Source organism: Zingiber officinale, chromosome 5B (assembly GCF_018446385.1).
Source record: "Zingiber officinale cultivar Zhangliang chromosome 5B, Zo_v1.1, whole genome shotgun sequence".
NCBI lineage: Eukaryota > Viridiplantae > Streptophyta > Magnoliopsida > Zingiberales > Zingiberaceae > Zingiber > Zingiber officinale.
The window spans coordinates 85,361,415-85,385,244 of NC_055995.1; the positions used below are offsets into that span (position 1 = coordinate 85,361,415).

General features: G+C 39.1%; 1 pseudogene; it reads left to right on the forward strand.

Annotated features, from left to right (window-relative positions):
- The first annotated feature begins 1,974 nt into the window (after window positions 1-1,974).
- Window positions 1,975-7,464, forward strand: LOC121986801 (annotated as a pseudogene).
- Window positions 7,465-23,830: the final 16,366 nt, after the last annotated feature.

Consider the following 23,830-nt stretch of genomic DNA (forward strand, 5'->3'; position numbering starts at 1 on the left):
ATAGACATCGGTGGAACAACAACAGTTTTAAGCAAAAACCGATGTCTTTGAGTATTTTACACCGGTTTTTCCAAAAACCGGTGTCTATGAACGCAGATTTTCGCTCATAGACATCGGTTTTTTAGCCGATGTCTATGAGTGCCTTTTTTTGTTAATAGACACCAGTTTTAACAGCGGTTTTTAAAATCCGGTGTTAATGAACCAAAAAAAAATAATTTAATTTTTCCACCAGCCAAAATTTACAACACTTCACAAAGTTCCCCCAAACCTAAACCAATATCGCGCCGCTTCTCTCAACCTAAACCTCCTGACCATCTCTCTCAGCCTCATCTCCCTCTTCCCCTTCCTGGATCTCTTCCCCTTTTTGGATCGATGCCCCTTTCTCTCCCGATTAGGATCAAAACCACCTGCTTCTTCTCCACGCTTGCCGGCACGATCTGGCCGGGCCAGTCCGGCGGCTCCGGCCTCACCGACACCCACGGGGGCTCCGTTGAAGGCTCTTGCTTGCTCAACGACGACGGCGAGCTCATGTTGAGGCAAAAGGAAGCAGAGAACAGGGATGCGTCTCCTCCATTTCCTTGTTGTTGCTGAAGCTCGAGAATCGATTCCTCCAACCTCTGAGCAAACTCCTCCACATTATCCTCCTCCGCCCGACCATCATCGACACCGCCAGAAGGGAAGCACTCGGTCCTGGCGCCGAAGGCGCGGCAGCGTAAAAAGCCATGTACAAGCGGCTGCCTTCCTCTGCCTCCCCCAACCTCCATCGACCGAGTCCGCAGTGGCCTGGCCGATTCGCTGGCCCCAAGGAACGTGCAGCCCACGATGCCCTTCCGCTTGCCGGACCCAACGGTGGAGACAACGGCAGCGAAGACGGTGGCCTGCGACGGCATCGTGGAGGCGGACCACGTCCCAGCGACCTGAACACCCATCTCCTCTCGACGTCTCCTCCGCCTCTGTGCTTTCAATGAAGTCAAACCTTACCTTTTCGTGACTGAAAACGTAGGCCTCCTCTCACCCTACCCGCCCATGGAAAGTGTTCATCAAGAACAATACTAAAACCGGACACTATCGCACGGTCTGGCACCAAGGAGATCTGGTGAACAATTTGGGCACTATCGCACTGTCTGGCACCAAGGAGTTCATAGAGGCACTCCAAGCCGGCGTGGATGTGAACATGATTGGTCAATTTGGTGTCGGTTTCTACTCCGATCTCGTGAGGTATCTCGCTTCGGGTTGCAAGCCCAAGGAGAAATGGAGGTATATACTCTTCATCTGGCTTTTCTGCTATGCCTGCTAGTCCTTCCTGGGATCGTTGGTGGATAAATATGGATTGCCTCTGATCATGCATTTGGTGTACAGAAGTTTATACAGGATCTCTATTGATGTGATTTTGTTTCTCCTTTCCAATTATTATGTTTTTTTTTTAAGTTTTCTTTGAATGATTAGTATATGGAATTCTGTAGGAACTAAATACATATCCTGTTAATTATCTAAGTCGAGGAAGACTTGGCTGGTTGTATTAGTTACTGTCCTAGTATCCTTGTGAAGTACAGGAACAAAGAAGATTTTTTTCCTTCGTATTAATATTGCAAATTAATCTTGTCCATTTATTGTACCCTGAATAAACTGCTTTATTTCCTTATTTAAGGCTCCTTGTTTATGAACTTGTTTTTTTTTTCCATTCATTTCCTTGCATAGAGGTCAATGTTGAGAAAAGATCCATGGAGTTGGCCTCTAGGAATCAATAGTTTATCGATGTTGTTTCTTATGAAAATTAATTTCCTTGTACTTATTGAATTGTTTCATTTTTTCTATTCCATATGGAAGGGATGCCTCTTTGTTTATCTTTGAAGTTTAAAGAGACGTTTCACTCTCGTTGGTCAATTGTTATGATGACTTGTATGTTTTTTTTGCTGAAACAGAATTGGTACTGAACATGAAAAGTTTGGTTTTGAAGTCGATACTTTGCGCCCAATGAATTATGAGCAGATCACAGACTTGCTAAATGGTTTGGCAGAGAGGTTTGATTGGGATAAAGTCATGGAAGAGAATTACATTATTGGTCTCAAACAGGTGATAAAATGTTTCTCTTTTAAGTGTTTAAGATTGCATAGTATGACTTTGGGTTAATTCTATGATTAGGTTCGGCTCTATATATTTATCATGTATGACTTTGGGTTCCTTCCTCCTCGTGTTATAACATTTGAGCAACAACATCAACATTTTAGTGAGTCATCATCCTGTGTATCTTGGGCATGTTCAATTATGCAGCGATTTTATTATTACATGTATATCTGCACATAACTATTTTTTTGCTTTACGTTTCATCTCACTTATTTTAACAACTAAATTGTGTACAACTTTGTTGGACCAGCATGTACCTTCTGAGTCAGAAGTTTCATGATTTAAATCTATTCCTCATATGCTAGTCTTCCTAATCATTTGTGTTTTGGTGAACTTCTTGATGCTAATTATGAAGCCATTTCTGTTGGACTAACTACAATTTAACAACTTTCATTATGCACTTAGTATGTGTATGATATGAGTTACTTATGAAGTATACAATAGTATTTTGTAGAGTATTTTGTTCTTCTTGAAAAACTTTAAGATACTGTAAAGTGCAATTGAATGTCTTTTTTGCATAATGCAGCAAGTTTTCTATAGTAAATCCAACATATATGAAAAGATGATTAACTTATTTTAACCTTCCTGATCAACTTGTTTCAATTAGACATAATAGGGTTTAGTCTATAATGTTTCTAAACTATTGAAAAGTTATAACTGTTGTACTGATATTTTCTAGCTAGGTTTTTTTTTCCTTATGTGGACTTTCTGCATGTGGCCTTTTTTTTCCCTTCTATTTTAGATGATGAGTATTCAAATGATAAATTCATCTAGAAATGGGACATGCTTCAAGCATAATTAATCTATTCTAGGAAACACTACTGAATTAGTCAATACCATGCCACATTTGTGTACATGATCATATGTCCGTGTTTGCAAAATTTGTCCAGATTGTCAGGTTCAACTGGTAAAAATTGAAACCCAAAGCCATACTGGTCCAAAGATTATTGATTAAATTACATTATTGATTAAATTATTGATTAAATTGGGTAAGAGAATTACATTATTGATTAAATTTGAAATATCTTTTATGGTTACTTCTATGATCAGATTCGGCTCTATCTTGACTTATAAAGATTGTAGGCATATTGAACCTGAATTTTGTTTATGCCACCTCAGTTGACCTAGATTCTCCTTTGTATCACAGACTCGAGTTTACTTGATACTGGAATATGCAGCTAAAGGTGAACTCTACAAGGAACTACAAAAGTCCAAATGCTTCAGTGAGAGGCGAACTGCTACAGTGAGTTCTTTGCAAACACACACTAATGATTATCAGTGTATGAGCTTTTATCTATTATTGCCAATGAAGGACTGCCACTCTAATCATGTACCCATAGAATTTGCAATTCCTTTCTCACTGTATGTACAAGTGTTGTGCATTTGCAAATTTAATGAGGCTAGTGTGTCTGCAAACTTGAACAAACGTTCTGATATTCTTCTTCTCTGAACTTGGGATAAAAGCTACTGAGGTTCCTACACAATTGGGAGACTTTGCAAAACCAAAGTAACTAATTTATTAGGTTGAAATGATAGATAGATGAGTGATCTCAGTCTTGGCATGGCTAACATTTTTTTTAAAATTTTTTTATGTTCGAAACCTTTCATTTTGTTTTGTATGGTTCTCTCTAAGAGCATGGACCTAGTTATCTTTTGACAGCTGAATATGATTCTTTTACTTCATTTGTAACTACAAATTCAACTTTCTGATACCTTGTGAACCACTGAAGATCCTTATTGCAAGCATTGAAATAAGCGTGCCTTGTTTACTTGTGCTACTTGAAAAACTATCAACATGATCACTAACCGAAGGTAACAAATTGTTTGATTCTTTTCAATTATCAGGTGATTGAAGAGTTTACTAAGAGTCCATGTTTGGAGCACTACAAGAACCTTGGAGCAACTTAACATTTCGAATAAGATGTAGTAGGAGCATATAGAGCCTGCGTTGTGTTCTCTCTATAGAAAAACGTTCTACTCTTAATTTCCCTTAATACTGGATATATGATGTAGTAAACTAAATTCTTGAGTAAATAAAAAAAATATTTAAGTACTAATGAAGTGCAGCTGGTTTGATATATTCTGAAGAAGACATTTGCACGAATGTTCCTATGATATATTGGGATTAACATGATATGGGAATCCATCAATGTAAGTAACATGATACTTTCTTATGTGATGCATTTTTTTATTTTCTTTTATTTATTTACTTATATATATGGTTGCATCTATATATGGTTGAAATTCATGTTGACTAGTTAGCATTTTAGCTATTTTCCCCTTAAAATAAAAATTTGTTTTGATGTTATTGTATCATTGGAAATCATATAAATGAATTGATGTTACTCATCTTTATTACTGTTGAGGAATTTATTTACTTTTCATGTACTCTTAGTGATAAACAGTTATGTCATTTGGGTCGACTACTAATGAATTGAATTTCCATGTACTCTTAGTGATAAACAGTTCTCAGGAATGATAGATCTATCACTATATGATGTGGTTGAGATAATTGATGAATATTTCTCTTTTTAAGCATTCCAATTAGTCATCTTGTTACCTGATGCTCTTACTGCTTTTTCAACTATGATTTTTAGTCTTGGTTTACTAATATATTATTTATGTGTTTTTACAGTTTACAAATCTCAAGTACTCCAGAGTTGAAATTGATGAAGTGCGGTTCGAGTGGGCTGAATGCATGCTAGATTACATTTGAAGTGCGGTTCTACCTTGATCTGTTGTTAAAAGAATGTTCTACCTTGATTATGATATCTATTAGCTTTTGATGTAAAAAGAATGTTTGTGTATTTTATGGAGACTGTTGTAAGAATAATATTTATGTAATTTATGAATATTTGTGTATTTTATGGATAATGTTGAATGAAGAATATTTGTGTATTTTTTTGGTTACTGTTTCGAAAATCAAATTTGTACTGTTAAAAAATACTGATATTACATCGGTTTTCCACCGCTACAAAACCGGTGTTATTAACTAATATTACATCGATTTTATACCGTTGATGAAACAGTGTCGTTAAGTGATACTACATCGGTTAATAATCGATTCGAACACCGGTGTCGTTAAGTGATACTACACCGGTTTTAAACCGATGTCTAAAATGGCAGACTTTTTACATCGCCTTCATAGACATCGGTCGAAAATGTAATAGACACCGGTGGAAAACCGATGTCTATGAGGGTTTTTGTTGTAGTGGTCCTAGAATTGTATAAATAAAAAAAGAGAAAATATTCGAAAGCCCTAAATATGGACATAGAGATGTTGAAATTTCATGAAATAAGTTTTTATGTATTCGTATTTTTCTCCTTATCATAAAAATGTTCTCATCCATAATTTTAACCTAATATATTGAGTGTGATAATTTTTTAACCTAAATTTGAACTAATTTGTGTTACAAAATCATCACACTCAATATATTATGTTAAAATTATAGATATAGATATTCTTATGATCAGGAGAATAACACAAACAAATAAAAACTTGTTTCATGAAATTCTGACATCTCTAGGTCTATATTTAGGATTTTTGATTTTTTTCTTTTTCTTTTTAATTTTATAATTATGTGATGAATCTGGGATTCATCCTAGATTTGGGGATGAATCCATGGATTCATCCCAGATTTTGGGGCGAATCCTAAATTTGTCCTAGATTTGGCTTCATTAAAATATCAAGTTTCTACGACTAATTTTAAATTCGTCGTAAAATATGTAACGAATTATTAATTTATCGTAGAATTTGCATCAAATCTCATTTTCATTACAAAAGTGCCAACGAATATTTTATTTGTCGCAGGATTTAGAATAAATTTCGTTGCAATTTGGCAACAAAATTTGCAATGAAATATTATTTGTTGCTAAGTTTGGGATGAAAATATTTGGTTGCAAAGTTCGTTGCTACTTTGAGACGAATATTTATTTTGTCGCTAAATTTGTTGCCGATTTGGGACGAAAATTATTTGTCCCTAAATTTTGTTCCTAATCCATTGATTTTTAGTACATTGATATTTGTGCACAAAAGAAAATTGACACTATATAAGGGATCTCGTTCTAAAGACGGAGGTACGCTACGCAATATTACACACTCAGAGCCCACTGTTCATTGCTACTGTTCATTGTATTTCTTTTCCTCTCGATCATTTGACTGACTTGAGCGTTTGGGTGCTTGCGCCGTTGACCCCTCCCTGACTCGGTTACTAATGTTTTCTTGCACCTACGTTTTTTTTTAAACACGCTCAATCACTTGGCGCCCTCTGCTCATAACTCAAAGTGTTCTCACGGTTAACATCAAAACCACCTACCCAACGCATCATCTTCTTCGATTTTAGACCGGATCAATTAATATGCTGTGCTTTTGCAGGTTGAGAATGCTAAGTAGACGCTCATACTTCATGGCATGAAAACAAGTGATGTGTTGAATGCTGTGCTGATGCAAATTTATCGTATTAAGAGAAGAAATGCAGTGAAGTATACCAAGCAGAACGAAAACGTAAGGCCGTTTGAGAGCGCGGCGAGACTTCACTAGAATTTTTCTCTCTTAAAAGTGATTGCAGTCTTTTTGTGGTTAGTGAATTTTTCTCTCTTGGTGAATTTATCATCTGTGTTTTTTCCCTTCAACATTTTGTTAGTTTGTGATTTAATAAATGTTATTTGTTGGTTCTAGCTCTTCTGTTCTTTGACTGCTCCATTTCGCCCAATGATTGCATTAGTTACTAAGTTCATACACTTTTTTGATTATTTCTATCATTTTTTCTCTTAATGCATTTCATTTAAATGTTCTCGTTTTGCTCATATCCAAATCTGGCATCTCAAATAGAGTAGTTCCTAAAAATTAAGGAGAGCATGGCCATATGTTGCATTCTTGCACACACAACACATAATTATGTTTTCTTGCTCCATTGTATCTAACACCTAATTTCATAACTTGGTTTTGCAGTTTGGTTCTCATTCTAACAAAAGACCAAATAATCTAGTGCTGGGGGCTTGGGCGATGTTCGATCATCATATTTATTGTGGCAAAAGGCGAATACGTTCGCCCCCAACGCCCCCGCCAACCTGTCCCAGAGTTAACACGGAGGAGATAAATCACAAGCGGCTACTAACATTTAGAATAGTGACTAGCATATAAAGGAAGGAATTGAAAGTACCGAAGAGTTGAAACAGTTGAAGGAAGTTTTGCTTGATCTCTTGAGAGGAGAGGTTGGTTTCCTTATCACCCTATTTTACATGTGATTCAACTTCTTCAGGAGTAATAGCCTATTATACTGCATTGTGCAGGTTGTGGAAAACTTAAATCTTGCAGGCACAGATCATGTGTTTGTTTGAACAAACAAAACTTGGGTGAAGAGGCCGATCTCAGTCGAATGTGATAACTGTGTAAAGATTTTAGCATATTACCTATGGTGATCTTTGTGTCATGCAACATCCTAAAATTTTATCACTAATGATGCTGATCTTGTCGGAAAGTGGGGGAGATGACGCACTAGCTATATGACTCCAATGTTGACAGAAGAGAGACTTCAAGCTAGGTGCTACAGACCTGCACACACCATAGGCAAAACCCACGGGGACGATAGAGCGAGAACTAGGGAGGGGTCCCTGGCGCAAGTACTCCGACATTTAAGTCAGAAAAATAGCCGAGCTAAATAAGAGAAGATGAATAGTAGAATAATAGTCTAAATGCACGAGTATCATGTAAAAGTCTCCTTTACCAACGGAGGGAATCTCCTTTTTTATACCGCCTCTCATAACCTCCACAATTAATGAGATGATAGAATATGTCGACTTTCAGAATATGTCAAAATAATGGAATATTCTTTGATGAGTAACTCTTATTTTTTGACAGGTTATTGTGATTCTCTGACAATATTATCTCCTGGAGCTAGTTCGACTAGCCTTGTAGCCGACCAACTGAATGCTGAGATACTTGTACATGAAAAATGGCTAGCTACGCCCCATAGGCCCGATCGGAAATTGACCGATACATACTGTGTGCCTTGGCATTGAGAAGTGGGGAGCTAAGCCCTCAAGGTCCAATCGACACTTTGGGCCGATAGGCCATATGCTGAGAGACTTGTACTTGAAGAATGAGGAGCTAAGTTTTGGAAGGTCCAACCGGCACTTTTGGCCCGCCGACCATATGTAGAGAGCCCTACTTCTGAGTGGGGGAGTCGAGCCCCGTAGATCTGACTGACACTAGGGCAGGGCAGATGTAAGTTGGAAGCCTTACTTCTGAGTGGAGAGCTGAGCCCCATAGATCTGACCGACACTAGGGATGGGCAGATGTAAGCTGGGAGCCTTGCTTCTGAGTGGGGAGCTGAGATCCATTGATCTAACTAGCATTGGAGCAAGGCAAATGTAAGTTGGGAGCCTTGCTTCTGAATGGGGGTCTGAGCCCTATAAATCTGATCGGCTCTGAGTCCGCATAGGTTTTTACTAGGAATTTGGCATCAGCTCAAAAATGATGTCTGGTTGAACCTTATATCGAATATACCCGATCAGACCATGAGGACTTTGCTATAAATGGAACCAAGAAGGTTTCCATCCTGTTAGGGGGACTTGGGATCCAATCAGATGAAGGTCTGATCGACTAAGCTATTCTGCCGAGCTGCGCGCTCATGCGAGCTCCTAGTGTTAACCACTCCTTGACTTTCACTACCACATCAGCCAACTTTCTTGAACTTCGGAGGTCCCACCTTATTTGCCATATCACTAGCCTCCCATTCAAGTCTAGTCGAAAGAGGCTGCAAGCCCGATTGACTAGATCTTCATGTTATTTTGCACTTCTCTGCCTTAGTGTATTCGCATGGTGCGTGACTCGACTATCTCCCATTTGGGTAATATTGGTCAAGTGACCGTATGACTAGATGGCCAAAATACATGGGAAAATTCTGTTATAACTCAGTTGATTAGTACATGAGTCTGGACTTAAGCGTGAGAATATGCTCACTTATAACTTGACCAATCGACATGAGAGTCTGGAACTTGGATATGTGAGCATGCTCGCTTATAACTTGACTGATCGGTATGAGAGTCTAGGACTTGGGTGTGAGAGTAGGCTAGTTTATAACTCGACTGAGAGACACGAGTCTAGGACTTGGGCATGAGGGCAGGCTCCCTTATAACTCGACTGAGTGGCATGAGACTCTGGGACAGGCCTGAGGGCAAGCTCGCTTATAACTCCACCGAGCAGCATGAGAGTCTAGGACTTGGGTACAAGGGAAGCCTCACTTATAACTCAATTGAGTGGCACGAGAGTCTGGGACAGGTGTGAGGGCAAGCTTGCTTATAACTCAGCTTGGCAGTATGAGAGTCTGGGACAAGTGTGAGGTCAAACTTACTTATAACTCAGCTGGGAGGCATAAGAATCTGGAACAAGTGCGAGGACAAGCTCGCTTATAACTTGCTCGGGTGGCAAGAGAGTCTGGGATAGGTATGAGGGCAGACTCGCTTATAGCTGGAACAAGCAGTACGAGAGTCAATAACAGACACGAAGGCAAGCTCGCTTATAACTTAGCCGGGTGGCATGAGAGTTTGGGGCAGGTACAAGGGCAAGCTCACTTATAACTCAGTTGGGAGGCGCAAGAATCTGGGACTTAGGCACAAGAGTTTGCTCGCTTACAACTTAGTCTGTCGGCACAAGAGTCTGAACTTGGGTGCGAGAGCATGCTCGCTTATAACTCAATCGGTCGACACGAGAGTCTGGAACTTGGGCACGAGATTATGCTAGCTTATAACTTGATCAGTCGACAAGAGAATCAAGAACTTGGGCGCGTGAGCATCTCTTATAACTCGGACGATCAACATGAGAGTCTGGAACTTGGCCGCAAGAGCATGCTTGCCTATAACTCGGTCGGTTGACATGAGAGTTTGTACCTTGGGCATGAGAGCATACTCACTTATAATTTAGTCGGGTGGAAAGAGAGTCTAGGACAAGCTCGAGGGCAAGCTCGCTTATAACTTAGCCGGCAGCATGAGACTCTAGGACTTGCGTGCACTTATAAATGAGATTTAGTAAGCTCAGTAACTCATTTATTTCTTTAATTTATCAATGGGTGAGATTTAGTTCGATGAATCAATAAGCCTTATAAGTTGGGAAATGATATCACTTATAGTGTGTGTTGTTGATTATAGAAGGAAACTGTGTCCTAGTAATCTAGGTTGATAATGCCCCCAAGATGAGCTCATAAAGATTGTCATGTTAAACCCTGCAGGTGGACTTAGTCCGACATGACGATAAGGTTGAGTGGTACTATTCTTGGATTAAGATATTAATTAAATGAGTTGTCAGTAACTCACTTAATTAGTGGACATTCGACATCTTAAACACAGGGAGACTAACACACTCATAATAAGAAGGAGCCCAAAAATGTAATTTGGGATTGGTGCGGTAGTTCAATAATAGTTCTCTAGTGAAATGAATTATTATTGATAAAATTAAGTTGTGTGTTCGGAGCGACCACGGGATGCTTAATTTTATCGGGAGACCAAAACCAATTCCTCCTCTCAGTCCCTATCGTAGCCTCTTAATTATAGAGTACTATACCCACCTATACCCACCTTCTATACCCACCTAAAGGGGGCCGGCCAAGCTAGCTTGGGGATCAAGCTAGGGCCGACCTAAGCATGGTTTATGGGTGGCCGGCCCTAGCTTGAACCCAAGCTAAAGGGGGCCGGCCCTAATGAAATTAAAAAGAATTTTAATTTTTATTTTTCTTATGTGGAAGATATAATTTATTAGAGAGAATTAAAATTAAAATATCTCTTCTACAAAAGATTAAGAAAAGAGATTAGATCTCTTTCCTTATTTGTAGATAGGAAAGATATTTTATTTTTTCTCTAAAAATTATTCACATGTTAAAAAATTAAAATTATAGAAATTTCTTTTTATCAACCATGAAGGGATTTTTGAAGAGAAATTTTATTTTTTAAAATTTTCGGAAACAAATTAGGAAGTTTTAATTTGTTGATTGAAACTCTCCTAATTTGTCTTTTTGATTGTGGCCGACCATTGTATGGATAAAGAGGAAGTTTTATTTAATTCTTCCCAATTAATTCATGTCAAGAAAAGTTAAGGAAATTTTATTATAATTAAATTTCCTTATTTGCCAAAGCTAAGGAATAAAAAGGAGGGGGTTGGAGTGCCTTCAAGAGACACAACTTCTATTATTCTTCTCCCTCTTTTCTTCCTTGGTGTGGCCGGCCCCTTCAAGCTTTCTCTTCTCCTTGTTGTGGCCGAACCTCTTCTTCCTTTTGGAGATCAAGTTGTGGCCGGATACAAGCTTGGAGAAGAAGGAGAGAAAGCTTATATCCCTTGGAGCATTGGTGGTGTTTTCTCTTCATCCTTGGAGGTGCACTTGAGTTGGCCGAATCTTACAAGGAGGAGAAGAAGGTGTTTTGGTGGTTTTTCATCTCGGAAGATCGTTGCCCACACAACGTTCGAGGTTAGAAGAGGAATACGGTAGAAGATCAAGAGGTTTTTCTAAAAGGTATAACTAGTATTTTTTACCTTTCCGCATTATACTAGTTATTTTAGGAAATAATACCAAATACAAGAGGCATACGATTTTAGTGTTTCGAATTTGCTTTCGATGTAGTGTTCTTTTCCTTGTGATTTGATTGTTCTTTTTGGTTGACCTAAAGTTATTTTAGGAAATTAAATATTAGCTTTCCTTAAAGGGTTTTGTCTAGTCGGTGGTGGTTGCTCCCATATCTAAGAAGGTCGTGTGCCTAGCCACGTCAGTACTGGGAACCAATTATGGAAATTAATATTTAATGGAATTAATAACTTAGGTGATTTGGATCGAACGTGTTAAGTTCCGCAGGAGATCCAAGTCAAAACCTAAAAGAACATATAAATTAAATTTTGGATCAAACGTGTTAAGTTCCGCAGGCGATCCAAGTTTAATTTAAAAGAACACATGGTAGCTAGGAAAAGGTTCGGACCTTTGTACAAAATTTTTGTACAGTGGAACCATTAGGTTTTCCGAGTAGCACCCAACAACTCACTTACAATTTGATCGGTCAGCATGAGAGTTTGGAACTTGGGCGCGAGAGCATACTCACTTATAACTCGACCGGTCGGCACGAGAGTCTGAAACTTGGGTGTGAGAGCATGCTTGTGTATAGCTGTTGGATCAGGTCGCACGTGAGAGGGGAGGGGGTGAATCATGTGGTTTTCAAAAATCAGTCTTTTCCGTTTTCAAATCAAAGTATGAACGTAGCGGAGAATAAGCAACAAAACAATACGAACACAAACAGTTTCCTCGGAGCCTTTGGAAACTCCTACTCGAATACCCAGGTCTTGCGGACCTATCGATGGATAATCCACTAAAACACCTCTTCCGGTACCTCTGGAAGAGGAAATCAAATACAAGAAAAGTTAGAACAAGTGAAACACACTGCACTTATTCTTTTGCAGTAATTAAGTACAAGGAAATAATTCTGTTACCAACACTATGATGTGAGAGAGCTCATGTGTCGGTCTGTCGGCCATGATCGAAAATCCTTAGAGCAATAGTCGGGCATAGCAGCTTCGTAGCAGAGTCGCAGTAGGAGCTTGGAGCAGTCGGAAAGCCGTTTAGATGCGTAGAAGCTCATATGAGTGTTGTTTTTGAAGCTTTGGGCAAGCATCCTTATAAAGAGCTTGGAAGACACCTTCCATTGCCATTGAAGTCGCCTCCAACCCGAGAAATCTGATCTCGAACAACCCAACTTCTATCCTCGACGAGGTCTGAATTCTATCCTACGGAAGGCGCCTTTCATGAACAGTGCGAAGACGCCTTCCATAGCCGTTGAAGGTGCCTTTGGGTATTGTTCATCTGAAGGCTTTTTGCTCCTTTTGCCCTGCAAGTTGTGTTAGTCCAAAACTAAAACATCTAATCTGCAAAACAAAGTTAGCACAGTGAAAAATAAGAAGTAGTAATTAGTTCTTGTCCCTAGAACCAGGAACTAGCCAAGGTCTCAAATTAGGGATCTAAAATAGACCTAAACTGGACTGATTCCTACTATCCCTCAACCGAGATGCATCCTCACAAAGTCACTCTTCTCCAGTGAGTTACCTTTACTTACCATCTTGCAGTCGGTTGACTAGACTTTTGACCCATCAGGTCTTCATGCTAGTTGTCTGGTCCGCAGACCCAACTGGACTTTTGTCGGTTGTCCGGTCTTGTGTATCCAATCGGACTTTTTACCAGATATCTGGTCAGACTATTAACCTATATGGGCTTCGGACTAGCTATTCGGTGCCGCAGACTTAGCTGGATTTTAGCCTAGTGTCTGGTCCTTCAGACTCATCAATGCCTGCACACTCGGTAAAGCAATTAGATCACAAAATACCTAACTTAACATGAGTAGATAATAGAAAAATGTATGATAAGTAAAGAAATCAGTGAGAATAATAAAATTTTTCAACAAAAAAAACTTTCAGGATTATTGGGGAACGGACTTTAAAAGAGTTTTATAACCCCAAAAAACTTTCATCAAAACATTTGTATTTTTAAAAAAATATCAGAATTTTGTGCAAGAAAAGTTTAAAATTTTTATACTAGGTTTTGAAAGATAACTTTTACAAAACTAACTATAAAGTTTAAAGTTCAAATAGTTTTGAAGAAACTTTCAAGGTGATTTTCAAAAATAGCATAATAGTTGTTTTGAAAAGTACTTCTGTATTAAAAAAAAATAATTTTGAAATGAGTTTTGAAGAATTTTTGAATAAAGAATTTCAAAGTATCTTAAACAAGAATTTGAAAATATTTTCATAATTTCTTAAGATAAGTTGTATTATATTTCTCAACCTATTTGCAAAATGTAGTCAACACTATCTGGAAATGTAATTTTTCAAAAAGAATTTTGAAAAATTTGAGTGAGTTTTCGAAAATATTTTTCAAAGTATATTTGAAGTAGTTTTCAAAGACACTTTGTATTAAAATTATTTTGGAAATTTGGTTTTAAATATTCTCCCCCTGAATCTGATATTAAAAATAATCTAAATACTTAGAAAGTGGCCATCTATGTCTAATTAGTAGTTACTAACTAACTATCAGAAGATAGCAATGTTCACTTGGTTAGTCAAGTTAAGTATCTATGTCCAATTAGTATTTAATTAAGATGAATTACTTAACCTGATCACTGTAATTTAGTATTTCTAGCCCAGACATGTGTTGATGCACAAATATACACATCTCAAGTCCAGGAAAAGGGTCTATGCATCTCACGCCATTCTAAGTTTTGGAATACACAATCAAGGGAGTCCTAGTGTGTTTGTGAGATGCTTAAGTCCTAGATCTATAGGAACATGCTTTTTATGGATATGATCTAGACTAAGGCTAAAATCAATTTTGAAAGTCTAAGGAAATGGAAATTTTAAGAAAATAAAAGTAAAGATTTTTTCCTTAGAATTTTCAAACTATTTTAAAGAAAGAAAACAATAGTAGTCCTATTCTATCAAACACATTCCTAGATTGATCAAACAATAGAGGTAAAAAGTGGCAAATAGTATATGTTTAAATATTACAGGATCCAAGACATGCACTGTATAGTAAATAAAGTCAAAGCTGATCATCAGTTGGAGGTGGAGGCTGCTCAGGTGCTCGCACAGTCCGTAGGATTTGTTGAAAATCATTAGTAATGTCCTCTCAGAGAGCAGAGAAGCCGGTAGTCATCTCTCCCCGAATGGTGCTAAATCCATTCGAGACTGACTACCAAAGCTGTGCGAAGGACTCCTCAACTCAAGCTAGTCAGTCCTTGATAGACAGTAAGGTTGAGGGCTGGGTTAAAGTCGTGGGCTGAGTCAGAGTCATGGGATGTCCTAAGAGCTCCTCCTCCGTGAATGTCGGCAACTCCTCCCCCTCGGCCAGAATGATGGGTGAAAAATCATCCTCAGCCTCGCCTGGTACATCTGGCTGTGGTCTTGCTATCCAAGCTAGTCCCCCCTGAGTAGTGATATCTATATTTACTAAATGCAAACTGATGCTTGCCAATCTTGTCATATGTGCTAAGGGGAGTGGTTGTACCCTGCATCATATTTACCCCTATGGTTGAGAATATATATGTCAAAATATGGTATTATGGCATGTGAACCTGCAGCCTAGTGATGAGACTGGACGCATGAATGACATTGTGGAATATGTGTAATGCAATGTCGATGTCAAGACGCTGACATAGTGCATACAGAAAAAATGAATGAGATGGCCGCATCATCACAATATCGCGAGATGTGATCGGCAAAATACAGGTAGTTAGGACTCGATATAAATATAGTCCTGTACCCTAAGTGAGAGTGATCTAAAGTTAGTGACTGTAGGTAATCTCTCCTCTCCAAAAAAATACATATGGATAGTATCTAATGTAATATGAGAGTAGGGTTCGCCAAATGGCAAATCCCTACTAGGATAGCACAAAAATGGACAGGCAGACCTCCTAAGTCCTAGGCTATCATATAATAGAGTGGGGAAGAAGTGAAAGTCCTTCCCACCAACCTAAGCCGCTCAGAGGGAAATCTAGCATCAGTAGATGGGGCATTGCCAGGCCTAGGGGTAACATGTCGTTGTTTCCTAATTTTATACAAGCAAAGCATGCATATAACATCAAAAACACACAAGTATCCAAATATTACCTAGATAGATTGAGTTAGATTATACATAGGAGACATTATGGTGGGTTGGTGGTGAAAAACTTGAGAAACCATGATCAATCGTCGCTGGAAGGCGCCTTGCTGTGTCCAAAGTCGCGAACAGAGCACCGCTCCATTCGCTGGAAAAAGTTTGGACGAAGGCACATTCAATGTACTGAGGAAGGCGCCTTCAACCAACCGAAGGTGCCTTCGGTCAATTAGGGTGGGATTTTTCCCGCCTTTCTCGGAGGCGCCCTCAGTTAGCGTTTATATATATATATATATATATAGTTTTAAGTGTAATTTTAAGTTTTATTTTAATTTGATTTAATTTATTTTAATTTAATTTTGTTTTAAGTTAATTTTATTTTATTTTAATTTAATTTTGTTTAATTTAATTTAATTTTAGTTTATTTTAATTTAAGTTAATTTAGTTTAATTTTATTTTATTTAAATTTATTTTAGTTTAGTTTAGTTTAATTTTAATTTTAATTTTATTTGATTTTGAATTAAATCCTCAGTCATCTCACCCGATCTATATTTTCAATCAGGGTTCCTATAATGTTGTGAGATGAATTAGGTTGAATTTTAGGGTTGGGTTTAACTTTATGTTATATTCAAGTTTAGCTTTGAGTTCAACAAATAAGTATTATTTGGATAAACTTCTGAGCTATGGTGAGTCACTTGGACATCATTAGAGTAATCATGCATTCAAATTTTCCAAATAGTCCTATCCAATGAACTTAATAATAAAACTCTGGTCTAACTAATTAAGATTCGTAAGGGGTAGCTTCAGTTAGTTCCACTATGCCAAATGCACCAGGTCGAAGTCATATCTTCCTAGACATGCATTGACAGAGTTTACCTAATCTACTATCATCCAAAACTTCACTAATACCGTTGATAAAGTTAAACTTTTATCCTTTTTTGACTAATTCTAATTACCAGCCGGGTAAACTATTATTTTGGAGGTGCTAGATAATTTGGAGCCCCCCCTAAATTATTGATCTTTTCAGTTTAGGTTTTGGATTTATATCGGTTACTTTTATAATTATAGTGGACTTGATGGTAATTCAATTTATTTTGTATGTTTAAGTTTGACTTTATTTTACCTTTTAGATTTAGGTTTGATTTATTAAATTTTATTTTGGAATTTAGCTTTCAAGGTTTTTTTTTAAATTTGGTTTTGGATTATTTTTTAGGTTCAGTTTTGAATTTATAATTTTAGTGGATTTCATTTTTAGGTACATAAAATTGATTGAGTCCTATTTGCGTGGTTAGATACACTTTCAGAACCCAGACTTTAGTTTGATTCTTATTTTAATTTATTAGTGATATAAACATTTTGTTAGTCGAGCTTGACTTGTATCTGAGTCCAGACTTATTGTACACAACTCTTTGTGATCCAAGTATCTTGTCAAGGTACTTAGATCTAGTTGTAAATTTTTCTAGTAGGTTTTTTAGTTCAAGTATTTCGCCTTTCAATCTGGAATTATCTCCTCAAGTTTTGCAACTTGAGTCGGGGTTTAGGTTGAATTGGCTTAACTATTAAGTTTGAGTACAGTTAATCGTTAAGTAATTTATTTTACAGATTTAGTTCATTTATTTTATTTTCAAACCAAGTCAATTTTTTATGTAAGCATGCAATAATTTTAAAGAATCTTTTGCTTAAAGTAAACTGTACCTCATCAAAACCTTCGGAAACGAGTGCGGACTCGTGGCTTGATTCGGGTTCGGACCCGTCTTCCGATTCATTTTTTGATTTAGGTCCATATGCCATTAGTGTGAGGTAGTTGGTGTACTTTGGTTCTTCACCTTCCGATTCATCCCGGGATGATTCATCCCACGTTACTTTGAGGGTCTTCTTTTTCTTCAAATTTGGGCAGTCGTTCTTGTAGTGTCCCTTTTTATTACATCTGAAGCATGTGACGTTCGTCTTGCTATTGCTGGAGTTTGAGGTTGAGTTGATCTTTTGTAGGTCCCTTTTGTGAAATTCTTCTTTCTCTCGGTGAACATTTTGTTAGGATCGATTTGTAGCTAGGGGGGGGGGGAGGGGGTGAATAGCTCGTCGCGTTCGTTGTCTTGTCTTGCTTTGTGATGATGATATGCAGTGGAATGTGTAGGACCGTTGCGACCGGCTAGAAGGGGGGGGGTTGGATAGCCTACAAACACAAAACAAAACCAACCATTCTCGAACTCTTAAACTAACACTTATATAAAGAATAAGCAGAAAGTAAATAGAACATTAAAAGAAGATGCACAAGTATTTACTTGGTTACAACCGATGTGGTTGTTAATCCAAGGAAGTTGAAGCACTAAATACTCCTTCAGACGGAGAAGCCTCTTACAACGTTGAAGCGCAGAAAACAGAAGCTTAACTCTAAATTATAGCACACAAGTGTTGGAATTACAATTCGTGAGTTCGTTGAAAAGCTCCTGGACCAAGACTATATTTATAGCCTTGGTCGGGGCGTCTGGAAGGATTTCGGGCGCCCTAGGGGGGATAAAACTTTATCCCCAACGTTCAGATAGAGTCAAATCTCGATCCTGTGAAAAAGTCACCTCCGGGCGCCCCGGTACGTTCCAGGCGCCTCGATCAACTCCGGGCGCCTCGGACCCAAAAGTCAACTCTAGTTGACTTTTTTGGTCCGGGTCCTCTGCTCCGGCTCTGGTCGCCTCGGTTTGGGTCTTCAACTTCGGATCCGCTCGCTTGGGTGATCTCAGCCATCTGGAAAAGAGCTCACTCGAACCCAACTTCCGGTCTTCTCGAGTGGGCTTCTGCTCCGACTTCTCGTCCCTTGAAATCGCCGCGTGTTTCCTTCTCATCCGTCGACGTACTCATCCACAATCTTCATCCATCGGACGCACCGTGTGTCGTCCTTCTCGCTAGCTGTGTCTCTTGCTCCTCGAGCAGTCTTCCGCTCCGGCTTTCGTCCCTCGGAACCACCGCACGCTTCTTTCTCGTCCGCCGGTGTTCTCTTCCGCAGCGCCTCGTCCCTCGGACGCATCGCTGAGTCTTCCACTCGACTACCTGTGCTCTTAAGCTCCTGCACACTTAGACACGAGGTTAGAAACACACAGGACCTAACTTAACTTGTTGATCACACCAAAACAACCTTAGGGTTCCAACAGAATGAACCACGAAACACACAACGTTAACACGAAGGATTTACTTGGTATCCACCTCAAGAAAAGGTGACTAATCCAAGGGTCCACACACGACACACTCTCCACTATGAAAAATACTCCTTCTCGGTAACTACCGAAGGTAGAGAAACCTCGTACAACACTCACACAACAAGATACAACACATGCAAGAAGAAAAAAAACAAGAATACAAATAAAAACCTTCTTCTTGCTCACTTGTTGCCTCTTGACTCTTGGAAGTGCACCTGCACTTGTCTCCAAGAGCTTCCAAGAACTGGCGATGAGTGTCGAGGAAGAATGTTTGTGAATCGGGAGAAGAGTTGCGAAGATAAAGGCTCACCACAACTTTATACCTTGCACTTCTAGGGCTCCCAATCGATTGCCATGTTAGATCAGCAGGATCCCAACCGTCCAAAACCTACTCCTATGTAATGGTCATATTTCAATCGATCGACTGATCAATTGGGGAGACAACCGATCGATTGGGGAGACTTAAATCGATCGACTAATCGATTCAAAGCGCCTTTGTGCTCACGCTAGAAAAGACCTGAATCGATTGACCAATCGATTCAGACTTCCTACCGTCTTTGTGAGAATCTAGCTCCAATAGATTGGTTGATTGATTGTCATCGCCCAATCGATCGGCTGATCGATTGGGCAGTTCTCTGTGCTCGTGACAATTGCTCCTAATCGATCAACCGATCGATTAGGTCGCTGCTTGTCACAGCACTCTCCCAATCGATCGGCTGATCGATTGAGCTTAGGTCAATCGATCAGCTGATCAATTGCCCCAACCTTAACTTGCCTAAACTCAAGTCCAAGGTTCCCAATTCTAACATCCGGTCAACCATGACCTGTTGGAACTCCTCATGCCTAGCATTTGGTCAACCTTGACCTGCCGGGAGTTCTTCACCGAGTGTCTGGTCAATCTTTTGACCCACTTGAAATTTTCTCCTCGTGTCAAATATCCAGTCAACCTTGACCTACTTGGGCTTACCGTCTCATGCTAAGTGTCTGGTCCTCCATAATCCACTTGGACTTCCACCAGATGTTCGGTCACCCTTGACCCATCTGAATTTTCTCGTGCCTGGCTTCACTCACCAAGTCTTTCCATTTGCCTAACTTCACTCACTAGGACTTTTCATCTGCTTGGCTTCACTCACCAGGACTTTCACCTAGCTTCACTCACTATGGTTTTCACCTGGCTTCACTCACCAGGATTTTCCTACTGGTCGGCTTCACTCACCGGGACTTTCATCTGCATAACCTCCAGTTAGGACTTTTCCAATCAAGTATCTGGTCAACCCTTTGACCTACTTGACTTTTCTTCACATCTAACTGGTCAGTCCTTGACCAGAGAGGAATTGTATCAACAATCTTCTTAATTGGGCGATTACATTTGCAATCTTCATGTATTGTCAAACATCGAAACCCAAACATCAAGACTCAAGCTTGAGCCAACTCAAGCTTGAGCCAACTCAAGCTTGAGCCAACTCAAGCTTAGTCAACCAGGTCAATCTTGACCTAGAGATATTGCACCAACATATTTTTTTTACCAAGTTCACCAGGTATTCTTCATCATTTGAGTCTTGGTCAGACTCAACTTCATATTCTGATCTTTTCTTTTGATGTTCCTGTAATAAAAGCAACACCTTTCTCGGGTTTGGTGTTAGTTTGTTCATGTAGCTCTAATTCACCAAAAAGTTCATCTAACTTTAACTTGGATAAATTCCTCAAAATCTCATAGGCATCCATGATGGATGCCCACAATTCATTTCGAGGAAATGTGTTTAGAGCATACCTTATAAGATCTCGGTTCTCCATCTGGTGGCCGATTGTGTGAAGTCCATTGAGGATATCTTTTATCCTTACGTGCAGCTGACTAGCAGACTCACCTTCCTATATTTTTATATTAAATAATTTATTTAAATACAGATCTCTTTTTGTTACCTTTGCATCATTGGTTTCCTCATGTAGTTCTATGAGCTTGTCCCATAGCTCCTTGACATTTTCGTGTGGGCCGACGCGGTTCAGTTCCTCCTTTGCTAACCCACACTAGATTATATTAAGGGCTTTCAAATCAATCTGGGTCTTCTTCTTCATTTTCAGATTCTAATTTTCTGGGTCCATTGGAATTTCGGTGTTGTCAATTGGCGCCTTGTACCCTTTGGTGATGCTGAACCATTAGTCGAAGTCAGTTTTCATGTATACCTCCATCCGCTTCTTCCAGTATAGGAAATCATCCCCGTTGAAGAGTGGGGAATGAATGGTGTTGTACCCTTCATTTTGGGCCACTTAGAACTGTAGATAGAACACTAAAGAAGGGTACCAAGACTTAATCTTGGATTAGCAGAGTTTGAGAAGAAGAATAAAATTTTGAGGAATTCGAGTGGTGTTGCACCAATTTTGAGTTAAAAATTGAACGAAAAATCGTTATTTGAAAGGGTAAGTTCTACCAATTCAAATTGAGTACAAAAAATTAAAATTCGAAAAGAAAATAAAAACAATTCCCCCTAGCTTGATTGGTGGTTGCACCAATTCAGAGTAGAACCCACTCTGATACCACTTGTTAGATCAGATCGCACGTGAGAGGGCGGGGAGGGGGGGGGAGGTGGGTGAATCACGTGGTTTTCAAAAATCAATCTTTTCAGTTTTCAAATCAAAGTATGAGCACAATGGAGAATAAGGGATAAAATAATGCAAACACAAATGATTTACTTGGTTCGGAGCCTTTGGTGACTCCTACTCCAATACCTAGGTCCCGTGAACCTATCGATGGATAATCCACTAAAATACCTCTTCCGATACCTCCGGAAGAGGAAATCGAGTATAAGTAAAGTTAGAACAAATGCAACACACTGCACTTTTTCTTTTGCAGTAATTAAGTATAAGGAAATAATTCCGTTACCAATACTTTGATGTGAGAGAGCTTGTGTGTCAGTCTACCGGCCACGATCAAAAATCCTCAAAGCAGTAGTCGAGCGCAGCAGCTTCGCAGTAGAGTCGCAACAGGAGCCCGGAGCAGTAGGAAAGTCGTGTAGACTAAAGGTTCAACGGTTCATTTATGGACTAAAGTAAGCATCCAGGAGTTGGAATATCTATTTTGATGAGGCAATCAAAGAGTTTAATTTCTCACAAAATCTAGACGAACCTTGTGTGTATTAAAAGGTTAGTGGGAGTGTGGTCATATTCCTAATATTATATGTTGATGACATATTACTTATAGGAAATGATGTACCAATTCTACTGTAAGTTAAAGTTTGGTTGTCCATGATATTCTCCATGAAAGATATGGGAGAAGTAACTTATATCTTAGGGATGAAGATATATAGAGATAGACCAAAAAGGTTACTTATTCTTTCATAGTCGACATATATAGACAGAGTGCTAAAATGGTTTAGCATGTCCGAATCTAATAAAGGTTTCATACCTATGAGGCATGAAATTCACCTTTCAAAATCTATGTGTCCATGCATAAAAGACGAGAGGATTTGTATGGATAAGATAAATTATGCGTCCGTAATAGGATCTATCATGTATGTTATGTTATGTACAAGGCCCGTTGTACGTATGCTCTGAGTGTTACAAGAAAATAGCAGTCAGATCTAGGAATGGATCATTGGGTGGCTGTTAAGATAATCCTTTAGTACTTGAGAAGAACTAAGGATATGTTATTGGTATATAGAGATGGTAATATGATCATACACGGATATACAGATATCAGTTTCCAAAATGACAAGGATAATTCCAAGTCTCAGTCTGGGTTCATATTCATATTAAATGGAGGCGCATTTGCTTAGAAGACTTCTAAGCAAGACATTGTTGCAAATTCTATATGTGAGGTGGAATACATTGCAACTTCGGAAGCAACAAAGGAAGCAGTTTAGATCAAGAAGTTCGTTACCGAACTTGGTATGGTTCTTAAGATCCACTATTGAAGCATTACCTGTTTACTATGACAACAGTGGAGCCATTGCATAAGAAAAGGAATCTATGTCTCATCAGCAATCCAAACATGTGCTTCGCTGCTATCATCTGATTAGGGAGATCATTAGTAGAAAAGAAATATAACTCGAGAAAATTCTCACTGCAAGGAATCTAAAGGATCCTTTGATAAAGGCTCTACCACAAAATAAGTTGTGAGAGTCACGCCCATGCTTATGGTTTAGGACACCGTGGCAATTAACATTAGGCCAAGTGGGAGTGTTAGATTTTGAGGGATGTTCTATTTATTTGATATATATAGATTTACTATTTGAGTGCATATTATATGTTTGAATAGTTTTAAACTCATTTACTGAATGTCTATAATATAATTCAGAGCATGAGAGAATTTATGATTGGATTACAACGTGGTTGAGTCAAACGCGTAGGACTCTGAGGATCTCCCAATTGACGACTTTGGCTTGCCCGTTGCCCTAGGGGTAGGCCACAGAAGTGAAAGGTTGTTGGATGTCATAGCCCTCGCACCACTCTCTGAGCCCTTGATGGGTGAACTGTCTTCCATTGTCAGATACGAGTCAGCATGGGATGCCAACTCGGCAAATGATGTTCTGCCAAATAAATTTGATGATCATCTGCTAGGTGATTCTCTCCAGTGGCTCGGCTTTTACCCACTTAGAGAAGTAGTCGACCGCGACGAGCAGAAACTTCCGTTGATCGATCGCCATTGGGAATGGTCTCACGATATCCATGCCCCATTGGTCGAACGAACAAGATACTGTAGACGCTTTCATTTCTTCAGTTGGTCGATGCGGCAAGTTGTGATACTTGTGACAGGACAAGCAAGTGATCACCGCCCGAGCGACATCCTCCTGGAGGATCAGCCAGAAATATCCGGCCAGGAGTATCTTACGGGCTAATGCGTGGCTGCCCAGATGACCCCCACAAGAGCCTTGGTGCACCTCCTTCAGAATGTACTCGACGTTTCTG